We start from the raw sequence: 15794 nt of genomic DNA on the forward strand, positions 1-15794 counted from the left end.
TACATGTGACTCCAGACCCACAGTAATGTGGCTGACTCTTAACTGCCCTCTGAAATGGCCTAACAAGCCACTCAGTTATCAAGGGAAATTAGGGATGGACCACAAATGCTGGCCTTGCCAGTGATGCCTATATCCCATAAAATAATTTTTTTTTAAAGTACTGGAAAATGTAAAGTTTACATGGCTAACGATTGTGAAAAATAAACAACTTTCAACAGAATGAAGGACAGAAAGAATGTAGGAAAATATGGAGTGAGAAAAGGTCGGTTGTACTGTGAAACCTTCTCCTTTCCAAGATCACGGGCTAGTGTGAGATGTTTAGTTTAGAGATACAGCACTGAAACAGGCCCTTTGGCCCACCGAGTCTTTGCCAACCATCAACCACCCATTTATACTAATCCTACATTAATTCCATATTCCTACCACATCCCCACCTGTCCCTATATTTCCCTACCACCTATCTATACTAGGGGCAATTGCTAATGGCCAATTTACCTATCAACCTGCAAGTCTTTGGCATGTGGGAGGAAACTGGAGCACCCGGAGGAAACCCACGCAGACACAAGGAGAACTTGCAAACTCCACACAGGCAGTACCCAGAATTGAACCCGGGTCGCTGGAGCTGTGAGGCTGCGGTGCTAACCACTGTGCCACTGATGAAGGAACCCCTTTTGGCCCATTTTACTTCAATCCTACTGTCTCCCTTTTACACCATCCAGCTGCCAGTCAAATGAAACCTCAATTATCCTTCCAGCTTCAACTACTGTTGGTTATTCAAAGGTGTCCATTTATTCTTTTGATAGTTTGGTTTCAGTCCTCATGGCCCCTGATGTTTACCCATCTGTGGCTGTGTCCTGGGGTTTGGTCACACATCTGCACTGCAAAGAAAGAGAGAACGAGAGAAAGAGATGGAGAAAAGAAAGAGAGAGAGAAAGAAACAGAGAGAAAAAGAGAAAGAGAAAGGGAGAGAAGGAGACAGCGTGAAAGAAAGAACTTGCATTTTTATAGCACCTTCCACTACCTCAGGACAGCTGATAAAGGGCGTTTTGAAGTATTGTCACTGAAAGTTATTGCAATTGCACATCATCCTCCACCCTCTTCCCACCCAGAAATCAATTCCTCGGAGTGAACGAGTTAAATTTGTCCTTTTTCCATTTAAGCGTATGCTCCCTGGTCCGATTGCCAGGATTTGCCTTGAAATAACGATCTAAATTCCAGAGACCAAGTAGAATCTGCTCTCTGGTCCAGTTGAAAATCGCCTTCCGTCTTTCAGATGAGACATTAAGCCGAGGCCCCATCTGTCCTCTCAAGTGGTTCGATAAGATTCCATGACACGATTTTGAAAAAGAACCGGGGAGTTCTCCTCGGTGTGCTGGACAATACTTATCCCCCAATCAACATAATTAAAAACAGATTATCTGGTTATTATCTCATTGCTGTTTGTGGGATCTTGCTGTGCACAAATTGTCTGTCACATTTCCTACATTACAACAGTGACTACACTTCAAAAATTACTTCACAGTCTGTAAAGCACTTTGGGGGGTGTCCTGAGATTGTGAAGGGTGCTACATAAATGCAAGTCTGTCCTTCTTTCCTTCTTGCTAAATGGTACAACTTTAAAGGGGGTGCAACAAGAGAGACATCTGGGGGTACTTGTGCAGAAATTTTTGAAGGTAACAGGACAGCTTAACAAAGCAGTTAATAAGGAATATGTGATTCTGGGCTTCATGAATAGAGGCTTATAGTACAAGGCCCAGGAAGATATTCGAAACCTTTATAAAACACTGGCTCATCCCCAGCTGGAGAATTGTATCCATTTCTGGTCAACACATTTTAGGAAGGATGCGAAGGCTTTGCAGAGGGTACAGAAGAGATTTACTAGAATGGTTCCAGGGATAGACTGGAGAAGCTGGGGTTGTTACAATCACCAGGGAAGTGGTACTGAACAAATTGTTGGAGTTGCGGGCTGACAAGTCCCCGGGTCCTGATGGACTTCATCCTAGAGTGTTAAAAGAAGTGGCTAGTGAGATAGTCACTGCGTTAGTTTTAATTTTCCAAAATTCTCTAGATTCGGAGAAGGTTCCATTAGATTGGAAAATTCCAAATGTAACTCCTTTATTCAAAAAGGGAGGGAGACAGAAAGCAGGAAACTACAGGCCAGTTAGCTTAACATCTGTCTTAGGGAAAATGTTAGAAGCTATTATTAAAGACGTTACAGGAGGGCATTTGAAAAATTCAAGGTAATCAGGCAGAGTCAACATGGTTGTGTGAAAGGGAAATCATGCTTAACCAATTTATTGGAGTTCTTTGAGGGAGTTACATGTGCTGTGGATAAAGGGGAACCAGTGGATATATTGTACTTAGATTTCCAGAAGGCATTTGATAAGGTGCCACATCAAAAGTTATTGCAGAAAATAAAAGCTCATGGTGTAGGGGTAACATATTGGCATGGAGAGAAGATTGGCTGGCTAACGGGAATCAGAGAGTAGGCATAAATGGGTCATTTTCTGGTTGGCTAACGGGAATCAGAGAGTAGGCATAAATGGGTCATTTTCTGGTTGGCAAAATGTAATGAGTGGTGTGCTGCAGGGATCTGTGCTGGAGCCTCAACTTTTTACAATTTTTATAACTGACTTAGATGAAGGGACCAAAGGTATGGTTGCTTAATTTGCTGATGACACAAAGATAGGTAGGAAAGTAACTTGTGAAGAGGATATAAGACGTTCTACAAAGGGATATAGATAGGTTAAGTGAGTGGGCAAAGACCTGGCAAATGGAGTACAAAGTGGGAAATTGTCCACTTTGACAGGAAGAACAAAAAAGAAGCATATGATCTAAATGGTGAGAGATTGCAGAGCTCTGAGATGCGGAGGGATCTGGGTGTCCCAGTGCATGAATCACAAAAGGTTAGTAAACAGCTACAGCATGTAATTAGGAAAGCTAATAGAATGTTATTGTTTATCATGAGGGGAATTGAATACAAAAGTAGGGAGGTTATGCTTCAGCTATACAGGGCATTGGTGAGACCACATCTGGAGTACTGTGTACACCACTGGTCTCCTTATTTAAGGAAGGATGTAAATGCGTTGGAAGCAGTTCAGAGAAGGTTTACTAGACTAATACCTGGAATGGGTGGGCTGTCTCATGAGGAAAGGTTGGACAGTCTAGGTTTGTATCCGCTGGAATTTAGAAGAGTAAGAAGCGACTTGATTGAAACATATAAGATCCTGAAGGTTCTTGACAGGGTGGATGTGGAAAAGATGTTTCCCCTTGTGGGAGAATCTAGAACTAGGGGTCACTGTTTAAAAAATAAAGGGTTGCCCATTTAAGACAGAGATGAGGAGAAATTTTTTCTCTGAGGATCTTGAGTCTTTGGAATTCTCTTCCTCAAAAGGCAGTGGAAGCAGAGTCTTTGAATATTTTTAAGGCAGAGGTAGATTTTTTTTAAAATATTCATTCATAGGATGTGGGCATCGCTGGCTAGGCCAGCATTTATTGCCCATCCCTAATGGCCCTTGAGAAGGTGGTAGTGAGCTGCCTTCTTGAACCGCTGCAGTCCATGTGGGGTAGGTATACCCACAGTGCTGTTAGGAAGCGAGTTCCAGGATTTTGACCCAGTGACAGTGAAGGAACGGTGATATAGTTCCAAGTCAGGATGGTGTGTGACTTGGAGGGGAACTTGCAGGTGGTGATGTTCCCATGCATTTGCTACCCTTGTCCTTCTAGTTGGTAGAGGCCGTGGGTTTGGAAGGTGCTGTCTAAGGAGCCTTGGTGCATTGCTGCAGTGCATCTTGTAGATGGTACACACTGCTGCCACTGTGCGTCGGTGGTGGAGGGAGTGAATGTTTGTAGATGGGGTGCCAATCAAGTGGGCTGCTTTGTCCTGGATGGTGTCGAGTTTCTTGAGTGTTGATGGAGCTGCACCCATCCAGGCAAGTGGAGAGTATTCCATCACACTCCTGACTTGTGCCTTGTAGATGGTGGACAGGCTTTGGGGAGTCAGGAGGTGAGTTACTCGCCTCAGGATTCCGAGCCTCTGACCTGCTCTTGTAGCCACGGTATTTATATGGCTACTCCAGTTCAGTTTCTGGTCAATGGTAGCCCCTAGGATGTTGATAGTGGGGCATTCAGCGATGGTAATGCCGTTGAATGTCAAGGGGAGATGGTTAGATTCTCTCTTGTTGGAGATGGTCATTGCCTGGCACTTGTGTGGCGCGAATGTTACTTGCCACTTATCAGCCCAAGCCTGGATATTGTCCAGGTCTTGCTGCATTTCTACACGGACTGCTTCAGCAACTGAGGAGTCACGAATGGTGCTGAATATTGTGCAATCATCAGCGAACATCCCCACTTCTGACCTTATGATTGAAGGAAGGTCATTGATGAAGCAGCTGAAGATGGTTAGGCCTAGGACACTACCCTGAGGAACTCCTGCAGTGATGTCCTGGAGCTCAGATGATTGACCTCCAACACCACAACCATCGTCCTTTGCACTAGGTGTGACTCCAGCCAGCGAAGGGTTTTCCCCCTGATTCCCATTGACCTCAGTTTTGCTAGGGCTCCTTGATGCCATACTCGGTCAAATGCTGCCTTGATGTCAAGGGCAGTCACTCTCACCTCACCTCTTGAGTTCAGCTCTTTTGTCCATGTTTGAACCAAGGCTGTAATGAGGTCAGGAGCTGAGTGACCCTGACGGAACCCAAACTGGGCATCACTGAGCAGGTCACTAAGCAAGTGCCACTTGATGGCACTGTTGATGACACCTTCCATCACTTTACTGATGATTGAGAGTAGGCTAATGGGTCGGTAATTGGCCGGGTTGGACTTGTCCTGCTTTTTGTGTACAGGACATACCTGGGCAATTTTCCACATTGCAGGGTAGATGCCAGTGTTGTAGCTGTACTGGAACAGCTTGGCTAGGGGTGCGGCAAGTTCTGGAGCACAGGTCTTCAGTACTATTGCCAGAATATTGTCAGGGCCCATTGCTTTTGCAGTATCCAGTGCCTTCAGTCATTTCTTGATATCATGCGGAGTGAATCGAATTGGCTGAAGTCTGGCATCTGTGATGCTGGGGACCTCAGGAGGAGGCCAAGATGGATCATAAACTCGGCACTTCTGGCTGAAGATTGTTGCAAATGCTTCAGCCTTATCTTTCACACAGATGTGCTGGGCTCCCCCATCATTGAGGATGGGGATATTTGTGGAGCCACCTCCTCCAGTTAGTTGTTTAATTGTCCACCACCATTCATGGCTGGATGTGGCAGGACTGCAGAGCTTAGATCTGATCCGTTGATTATGGGATCGCTTAGCTCTGTCTATCGCATACTGCTTACGCAGTTTGGCACGCAGATAGTCCTGTGTTGTAGCTTCACCAGGTTGACACCTCATTTTGAGGTATGCCTGGTGCTGTTCCTGGCATGCCCTCCTGAACTCTTCATTGAACCAGGGTTGGTCTCCTGGCTTGTTGGTAATGGTAGAGTGGGGGATATGCCGGGCCATGAGGTTACAGATTGTGGTTGAGTACAATTCTGCTGCTGCTGATGGCCCACAGCGCCTCATGGATGCCCAGTTTTGCATTGCTAGATCTGTTCGAAATCTATCCCATTTAGCACGGTGGTAGTGCCACACAACACGATGGACGGTACCCTCAATGTGAAGGCGGGACTTCGTCTCCACAATGACTGTGCGGTGGTCACTCCTACCAATACTGTCATGGACAGAAGCATCTGCAGATAGATTCTTAATATGCAAGGGGGGTGGAAGGTTATCGGGGGTAGGTGGAAATGTGGAGTAATCAGTTCAGCCATGAACTTATTGAATGGCAGAGCAGGCTCGAGGGGTTGAGTGGCCTACTCCTGCTCCTAATTCGTATGTTCGTATGTTGTTCTCCTTAGAGCAGAAAAGACTAGGGGGAGATTTGATAGAGATGGTCAAAATTATGGAGGGTTTTGATAGAGTATATAAGAAGAAATTGTTTCCAGGAGGGTCAGTAACCAGAGGATATAGATTTAAGGTGTTTGGCAAAAGAGCCAAAGGCGACATAAGGAATTTTTTTTAATGCAACAAGTTGTTAGGATTTGGCGTGCACTGTCTGGAAGTATGGTGGATACAGACGGTAGTGTAGTGGTAATGTCACTCGGTTAGTAATCTAGAGATCTAGGCTAATGCTGTGGGGACATGGGTTCAAACCCCACTGCTGGAATTTAGATTTACTTAATGAATAAAAATATGGAAACGCTAGTCTCAGTAATGGTGCCATCAAACTATCATTGATTGTCGTAGAAACCCACGTGGTTCACTAACGCCCTTTAGGGAAGGAAATCTGACGTCCTTACCTGGTCTGGCCTACATGTGACTCCAGACACACAGCAATGTGGTTGATTCTTAACTGCCCTATGAATTGGCCATTCAGTTGTACAGAACCGCTACACAAAAGTTGAAAAGGAATAAAACTGGACAGAACACCCGGCATCAACCTCGGCACCAGAAATGACAATGGCAAACCCAGCCCTGTCAACCCTGCAAAGTCATCCTTACTAACATCTGGGGGCTTGTGCCAAAGTTGGGAGAGATGTCCCACAGACTAGTCAAGCAACAGCCTGATATAGTCAGACTCACAGAAATATACCTTACACCCAATGTCCCAGACACCCATCACCATTCCTGATTATGTTATGTCCTACCGGCAGGACAGATCCGCCAGAGGTGGTGGCACAATGGTATACAGTTGGGAGGGAGTTGCCCTGGGAGACCTCAACATTGACTCTGGACCCCATGAAGTCTCATGGCATCAGGTCAAACAGGGGTAAGGAAACCTCCTGCTGATTACCACCTACCACCCTCCCTCAGCTGATGAATCAGTGCTCCTCCATGTTGAACACCACTTGGAGAAAGCCATGAAACATAGGTTCACCACCCTCTGAGTGGCAAAGGCACAGAATTCTGGGTGGGGGATTTCAATGTCCATCACCAAGAGTGGCTCGGTAGCACCACTACTGACCAATTTGGCTGAGTCCTGAAGGACATGTCTGCCAGACTAGGGCTGCGCCAGGTGGTGAGGCAACCAACAAGGAGGAAAAACCTACTAGACCTTGTCCTCACTAATCTAGCTGTTGCAATGCCTCTGTCCATGACAGTAGTGGTAGGAGTGACCATTGCACAATCCTTGTGAAAATGAAGTCCCATCTTCACACATAGGATACCCTCCATCGTATTGTGTGGCATTAGCACCGTGCTAAATGGGATGAATTCAAAACAGATCTGGCAGCTCAAAACTGGACATCCATGTGATGCTGTGGCCCATCAGCAGCAGCAGAATTGTATTCAACCACTATCTGTAACCTCATGGCTCAGCATTTTCCCCACTCTACCATAACCATCAAACTGGGGGATCAACCTTGGTTCAATGAAGAGTGCAGGAGGGCATGCCAGGAGCAGCACCAGGCATACCCAAAAATGAGGTGTCAACCTGGTGAAGCTACAACACAGGACTACTTGCGTGCCAAAGAGTGGAAGCAGCATGCATTAGACAGAGCTAAGCGATCCCAAAACCAACAGATCAGATCTAAGCTCTGCAGCCCTGCCACATCCAGTCGTGAATGTGGTGGACAATTAAACAATTGACAGGAGGAGGAGGAAGCTTCACAAATATCCTTATTCTCAATGATGGGGGAGCCCTGCACATCAGTTCAAAAGGCAAGGCTGAAGCATTTGCGACCATCGTCAGCCAGAAGTGCCGAGTGGATGATCCATCTCAGCCTCTTCCTGAGGTCCCCAGCATCACATAGAAACATAGAAAATAGGAGCAGGAGTAGGCCATTCGGCCCTTCGGGCCTGCTCCACCATTCAAAAAAGATCATGGCTGATCATCTAATTCAGTAACCTGTTCCCGCTTTCTCCCCATATCCATTGATTCCTTCGGCATTAAGAAATATATCTATCTCCTTCTTAAATGTATTTAATGACGTGGCCATCACTGCCTTCTGCAGTAGAGAATTCCATAGGTTCACCACCCTCTGAGTGAAGAAATTTCTCTTCATCTCGGTTCTAAACATAAACCAGTCTTCAGCCAATCCTATTCACCCCACGTGATATCAAGACATAGCTGAAGGCATTGGATACTGCAAAGGCTATGGGTCCTGACAATATTCCGGCAATAGTACTGAAGATCTGTGCTCCAGAACTAGCCATGCCACTAGCCAAGCTGTTCCAGTACAGCTACAACACTGGCATCTACCTGGCCATGTGGAAAATTGCCCAGATATGTCCTGTACACAAAAAGCAGGACAAATCCAACCTGACCATTTACTGCCCCATCAGTCTACTCTCAATCATCAGTAAAGTGATGGAAGGTGTCATCAACAGTGCCATCAAGCTGCACTTGCTTAACAATAACCTGCTCAGTGATGCTCAGTTTGGGTTACGCCAGGGTCACTCAGCTCCTGACCTCATTACAGCCTTGGTTCAAACATGGACAAAAGAGCTGAATTCATACAGTCATAGAGTAATACAGCACAGAAACAGGCCCTTCGGCCCATCGTGTCTGTGCCGGCCATCAAGCACCTAACTATTCTAATCCCATTTTCCAGCACTTGGCCTGTAGCCTTGTCTGCTGTGGCAATTCAAGAGATGTGGTGAGAGTCATTGCCCTAAATATCAAGGCAGCATTTGACCGAGTATGGCATCAAGGAGCCCTAGCAAAACTGGAGTCAATGGGAATCAGGGGGAAAACTCTCCACTGGTTGGAGTCATAACAACACAAAGGAAGATGGTTGTGGTTGTTGGAGATCAATCATCTCAATCCCAGGACATCACTGCAGGAGTTCTTCAGGGTAGTGTCTTCCGCTGCCCCATCAATGACCTTCCTTCACTCATAAGGTCAGAAGTGGGGATGTTCGCTGATGATTGTACAATGTTCAGCACCATTCGTGACTCCTCAGATATTGAAGCAGTCCGTGTAGAAATGCAGCAAGACCTGGACAATATCCAGGCTTGGGCTGATAAGTGGGAAGTAACATTTACGCCACACAAGTGCCAGGCAATGACCATCTCCAACATGAGAGAATCTAACAATCTCCCCTTGACATTCAATGGCATTACAATCACTGAATCACCCACGATCAACATCCTGCCGGTTACCATTGACCAGAAACTGAACTGGAGCAGCCACATAAATACTGTGGCTACAAGAGCAGGTCAGAGGTTGGGAATTCTGTGGCGAGTAACTCACCTCCCGACTGACCATCTACAAGGCACTAGTCAGGAGTGTGATGGAATACTCTCCACTTGCCTGGATGGGTGCAGCTCCAACAACACTCAAGAAGCTCGACACCATCCAGGACAAAGCAGTCCGCTTGATTGGCACCCCATCCACAAACATTCACTCCCTCCACCACCGACGCACTGTGGCAGCAGTGTGTACCATCTACAAGATGCACTGCAGCAACTCACCATGCCTCCTTCGACAGCACCTTCCAAACCCAGGACCTCTACCAACTAGAAGGACAAGGGCAGCAGACACAGGGGAACACCACCACCTGCCATTTCCCCTCCAAGTCACACACCATCCTGACTTGGAACTATATTGCCATTCCTTCACTGTCGCTGCGTCAAAATCCTGGAACTCCCTTCCTAACAGCACTGTGGGTGTACCTACCCCACATGGACTGCAGTGGTTCAAGAAGGCAGCTCACCACCACCTTCTCAAGGGCAATTAGGGATAGGCAATAAATGCTGTCCTTGCCAGTGATGCCCACATCCCATGAAATGAATATATAAGAAAAAGATACAATAGTAACTTTCAAAATGGAATTGGGTAAATACTTGAAGAAGGCAAAAGAAATTGCAGGAATATGAGAAAAAAGCAGGGCATACTCTCAATGGGCCAAAGAGCCTCCTTCTGTATTGTACTGTTCTATGATTGGGCGATTCTTTCTTTCTCCTGACGGGGTGGAAGGTGAGCTGAGAGTCCTTTTGGCCAAGTGGAAGTAAATGTTTCACATGAACTGAGTTTGTGCTATCTCAGTGGGTAGTGAGCCATACTGCAAGTAATACTCATGGCCAATACAAAAGCAAAATTCTGCAGATGCTGGAAATCTGAAATAGAAACAGAAACTGCTGGAAATACTCAGCAGGTCAGGCAGCAACTGTACAGAGAAAAACAGAGTTAACGTTTCAGGTCAAAGTCTTATCATCAGAACTGGAGAAAGTTAGAGATGTAACAGGTTTTTAGCAAGTACAGAGGCGGGGAAAGGATGGTGAGGAGGAGGGGAAAGAACAACACGGAAGGTCTGTGAAAGGGTGGAAGGCAGGAGAGATTAAATGACAAATGGCATGATGGTGGAAGGCAAAAGGAGATGGTAATGGGACAATTAAAGAAATAAAGGATGTGTCTGGAGGAGTTGTAAATGGGAAAATGCAGAATCATCGCCAACAGCTGCTGTTCAAAAAAACACAAAAAGATAAGAAATGGAAGCAATAGTTATGAACTAAAATTGTTGAACTCACTGTGGAGTCTGGAAGGCTGTAAAGTGCCTAATTGAAAGATGAGGTGCTGTTCCTCAAACTTATGTTGACCTGCTTGATGCTGAATCTTAGTGCCTAAGATGGAAAAGTGTGCTATTTGCCAGCAGTAAAATCTGTCACGTTGAGATGGGGAGGAAGACGACTCTGACACAAAAGCACAAACTCGATCAAATATGGCAGTGTGGTTCCGTGTTTCACTTCTTTACTCGAGTACTGACCATCATTTTCCTTTTATTCTCCTGACACTACAACATTGAGCTGCTCTTCACCCCCCCCCAAACAAATCTAAACAATCACCATGACCTTCAAAATATTACCCCATACATTCGTACCTCACCCCCATTACCAGCGGAACCCTCACTCTTCATTCTTCATCCCTCCGCTTGTCCCTTCTCCTCATGAGCTGCTCTCCAACCTTCCCGAGCTCTCCTTAACACCAACTTGTCTACAACCTGGACTCTTGTATCAAATCCCACACCATTTCCCAACAATTCTATTACCCTTGTGTTCACTAATCTCCTTTAGCACATCAACTGTAATCCTTATCCTCATTGTTAAATGACTTCATGGCCTTTGCTCCACCCAATATCAGCAATCTTCTCCAATCTACATCCTAACAGAGACCTTCTTCCACATCTGGTCGAAAGCTTCTTTCCCACCCTTTTCCCACCATTCTTCCTTCAGTGATAAAGCCGCCAGGCATCACAAGACTTGCACTCTGGAATTTTCTTCCCAAAATTCTTCAGCATCCAACCTCTCTCCCAAATTTATCAGACACCACAAGATCTATGGGAACAGTCGTATTGACTCGGCTTGTAATCCCTTGAGTATAGAAGATTAAAGGTTGTTCTAATTGGGTGTTTAAGATGATTAAAGGGTTTGATAGGGTAGGTAGAGAGAAACGTTTTCCTCTGGTGAGGGGAGTGCAAGGGCATAAGACTAAAGGCATAGCCTTAAAATTAGAGCCATTCAGGGGTGATGTCAGGAAGCACTTGTTCACACAAAGGGGAGTGGAAATCTGGAACTCTCTCCCCCATAAAGCTGTTGAAGCTGGGGGTCAATTGAAAATTTGATACATTTTTGTTGGGTAAGGGTATTAAGGGATCTGGAACCAAGGCAGGTAGTTGGAGCTACGATACAGAATAGCTATGACCTAACTGAATGGCGGAACAGGCTGGAGGGATGAATGGCCTCCTCCTGTTCCTGTGCTCCTTCCTATGCTCCTATCACTTCGACTTTGTTATTGGTCACCTTCTCTATCTCCTCTCGCATTTCCCACAGTCCTCGCTCTTAGAAAGCAACTCGGGATGTTTTGGTAACATACAAAGTGCTATACAAGTTATTGTAGTTCATGGCATTGATGAATACTGGGCAAATGCTTACTACCCTGAAGATGCTGTGCTATCTAATTGCATTTTTATGTTGGTTTGATGTAGTGATATCTCTCATTGGAACCTGCACCCATCTATGAAGTGCTTTTCCCTATAATGCCAGACTGGAACTGCTGGAGTAAAGACCTCGAAACATAGCCCCATTGTTGCACATGGAAAGCTGACAAACAGGCACTGCATATCGGAGTAATGTGGCATGACACCACACAAATGGAGGAACCTGGGGATCCCACTGAAATCTTCCAATCACTGTTACCAATCTCACACTGAGCGTCATTAGGACATGGAATGGTTTTGTTCGACTGGCTATCAAGGTATAAGGACCATCACATCAGTTAAAAGGGGAATTGGACATGTATTAAAAAGGAGGATATATACAAAGATATAGGGAACAGGAGGAAAATGGAATTAGTGTGTTCACCTTCTGTACTGTAATTGTTGTGAATCTATGTGAATTATGCCAAAATCAAGTCCAATATATTGCAAGAAGCCATGGGCTAGTGAGTGTGTTTCTAACTTTGTCTCTCTAAAGCCTCTGTGGTTGCTTGAGTATGAATTAGGACACTTATTCCGCAGAGTGCTGCCCAGTCATCTCCTCCTCCCCCCAAACCATCCCCACCCCCCTCCCTCCCCAGCTGCTTCTGCATGAACAACTGAAGGCGAGCGTTCCACACAAAGCTTCCTGTGAGAATCTAGACAGAGTCTGTGTTGCCAGTCCTGGGTTTCCGGTTAATAGCTCTGCCGCTGCCAGTCTTGGGTTTATCAGTGGGGTGCCAGGTGCTGGTCAGGATACTGTGGTAAAACTGGAGAACAGGAGTCATCAGTTGGGGTTTTCTTGAGTGTCAACTTTAAGACAGATTGGAGTTCCCGCACTCCACCGTGACAGTTAGGATTGCATGAGCTGGGCTGTTTCTGTCAATCCTTGATGTCTTCACTCAGCATGTAGACATTTTTCAAGCATTCTGTTAGCTACATATTTGACAGTGCAGGAATTTAGAGTTTTGGGGACCATTTGACTCACCCAACTACAAGTGTCATAAAATCAAAGAGTGGAAGTCAAATATACGAGTCAATGTACCCGTAGACTTCGTCAAAACATCTTTGGTGTTCATTCAGGCAAAGGGAGCTGTAAACAGAAACTTATTCCATTTCTTCTTCACTGATATTATCAAGTACATCTTCAGCCAGCTGTCATGTTAGAATCCCCCCATATTACCCTTATTTTTTTCCCCATCTAACCCCAAGGCAGGAGTTGGTTACTCTCTCGCCTCTCGATCAGAAGGTGTTAGGAATCTTGCCTTGCCATCAGATGGCAAGATATACCAAAATGCTTTGCAAATCTGACATGCCAAGTATCAGATGCTCTGATAATGAAGACATGCCTATCATGGTCAGGTCATGTGGTGTGAATGTCTGATAAGTGAATCCTGAAGATCTTTTATGACACGTTGACAACTGGGAAGCAATTTGCAGCTGGCCAGCAAAACTGTCCATAAACATAAATGTCCATAAGTGACAACAACTTGTTCAAGATAAGGAAACAATGGTGAAAAACCATCCATGAAAACACCTCCAACTATGAGACCCATTGCATTGCTGATGCTGAATGTAAATACCTGCTGAGGTAGTTTCGCCTGAACAATCAAGATCCCCAGCCTGGTGTATCCGGGATTGCCTGTTCAATCTGCGGCCACTCGTTCCCAATAACAAATAGGTCTCACCAGTCATCAAAGAACTCACTGAAAAAAAATGTGATGACGTTCCAGCTGCCTTTTCGCTATTGGAGGACAAACAGCGACAAGGTCCAAAGACTATGCGTTTGAGCCTTGTGCCAAGAGCGAGAGCTGCATCCATCAGTGTCAATGTTCCAGTCTAGTGTGTTGTCAGAAGTGCTGCTTCTCAGATGAGGAATTAGACAAAGGCCCCATCTACCTCTTCAGGTAGCTTAGCTACACTTCAGTTCCTATGGAAACCATTTGAAGAAAAGCAATAAGTGTCTTAGCCAAACATTTCTCCCTCAACCACCATCATCCAAAACAAATTGACCAGTCATTCATCTCATTGCTGTTTGTGGGATCTTGTACAAAATGGCTGCCATGTTTTCCCACTTAACAGTCATGATGTTTCAAAAAGTAGTTCACTTCCTCTGAGGTTCTTTGACATGTTTGTAAGAGGCATAAGATAGGAGAGAGATGATAAGGTTCTTTAAAACTGGAAATTTATCTTTTAAAGGCTTGCCTCAGCTTCAATCTCATGGCCAATCCCTGCTGGATTAAGTGGATATTTAATCCTGCTCTCTACAACTTCTGACCTCTCAAGTCATTGCAGTGGAGTTAGATCCAGGTTATTCCCATGGCCTTGTCTCCATGCAAACGGACTTGGGTTGGATTTCAGATTTTTGCACAGCCATCATTGTGGTGAGATTGTCCGCCTTTTATTTGTCTTTTGTTGTTGTTGTTGTTGTTGTAATGCCACATTACTCCGATCGCTCTCTCTCTTATCCAGCCTCCAAATCCTTTTTCTTCCTCCATTTCTTGATTCTCTCTATTTTATTGCTACTGCAGTGGCCACTGCTAAACGTCTCCTTCTCCAACTCAATATTGGGAAGATAGAAGCCATTGTCCACAGTCCCTATCACAAACTCCGCTCACTAGCCACAGACTCCATCCCTCTCCCTGGCCACCACCTGCCGATTAAACAAACCATTCATAACCTTGGCGACCTATTTGACTCTGATATGAGCTTCCGACCACATACCCACTCCACCACAAAGACCCCTAACTTCTACTTCTGTAACATCACCCAAATCTGCCCTGCCCCAGCTCATCTGCTACTGAAACCCTCATCCATGCCTTTGTCGTCTCCGGACTTGACTATTCCAATACATTTGGAATACATTTGAAATTTGGGGCGGCACAGTGGCGCAGTGGTTAGCACCGCAGCCTCACAGCTCCAGGGACCCGGGTTCGATTCTGGGTACTGCCTGTGCGGAGTTTGCAAGTTCTCCCTATGTCTGCGTGGGTTTCCTCCGGGTGCTCCGGTTTCCTCCCACATGCCAAAGACTTGCAGGTTGATAGGTTAATTGGCCATTATAAATTGCCCCTAGTATAGGTAGGTGGTAGGGAAATACATAGGGACAGGTGGGGATGTGATAGGAATATGGGATTAGTGTAGGATTAGTATAAATGGGTGGTTGATGGTCGGCACAGACCCGGTGGGCCGAAGGGCCTGTTTCAGTGCTGTATCTCTAAACTAAACTAAATTCCTGAGACAAACTCAGTTCCTGTAACTTCCTCCCCACCTCGTTTTTAACTATAGTGGGGTAGAGTTGGTGCAATTGGAAAATTGTGCCCAAAATGCACTTGAAATTCCACTGGTTAGTTTACTGTTCAAGTTTCCATTAAAATTCATTGGCATGATCACAAAAATAATATTTTCCACCAGCCAGAGCAATCGGACAGCGTAACGGAATGTATTTGTTTCTTTATTTTTCTTTCCATTATAAAGTATTCCCTAATGTATTAAAGAGTGGTAACCAGTGCAGTCTTACTAACTCAGCTGAAAATGGGTTTATCACCAACACAAAAATTTTTTATTAAGGTTGACCAGTCCTCCATCTGTGAGTCACATGATTCAAAATCACTGAAATTGACTTAAAAAACTATACTGAACCATTTAATAGTTTAATTGGTGTACACCAGGCAGTTTATTCGTAAATGAAATAATGTTTTCTCTGAAAATCTTTTTAAAATGTGCTGACTAGTGTCTGTGCACCTCAGAGAATGAGCACAGTTTAAAGAGCGTTCCTGAACCAGAGCAATCAGCAGAAACTCAAATGTTCAGCCTGAGTGGAGTGGCCTGATTTGTGCCTGGGGCCTG

General features: G+C 45.2%; 1 long non-coding RNA gene across 1 annotated transcript in view; it reads left to right on the plus strand.

The window, feature by feature from the left end:
• Positions 1-12351, plus strand: part of LOC137380275 (uncharacterized) — a 78423-nt gene extending 66072 nt beyond the window's left edge. The window contains exon 4 of the long non-coding RNA XR_010976998.1: positions 11961-12351. This is a non-coding gene — a long non-coding RNA (uncharacterized lncRNA). The remainder of the gene's footprint in view (positions 1-11960) is intronic.
• The last annotated feature ends 3443 nt before the right edge of the window (positions 12352-15794 follow it).

Source organism: Heterodontus francisci, chromosome 19 (assembly GCF_036365525.1).
Source record: "Heterodontus francisci isolate sHetFra1 chromosome 19, sHetFra1.hap1, whole genome shotgun sequence".
NCBI classification, from domain to species: domain Eukaryota; kingdom Metazoa; phylum Chordata; class Chondrichthyes; order Heterodontiformes; family Heterodontidae; genus Heterodontus; species Heterodontus francisci.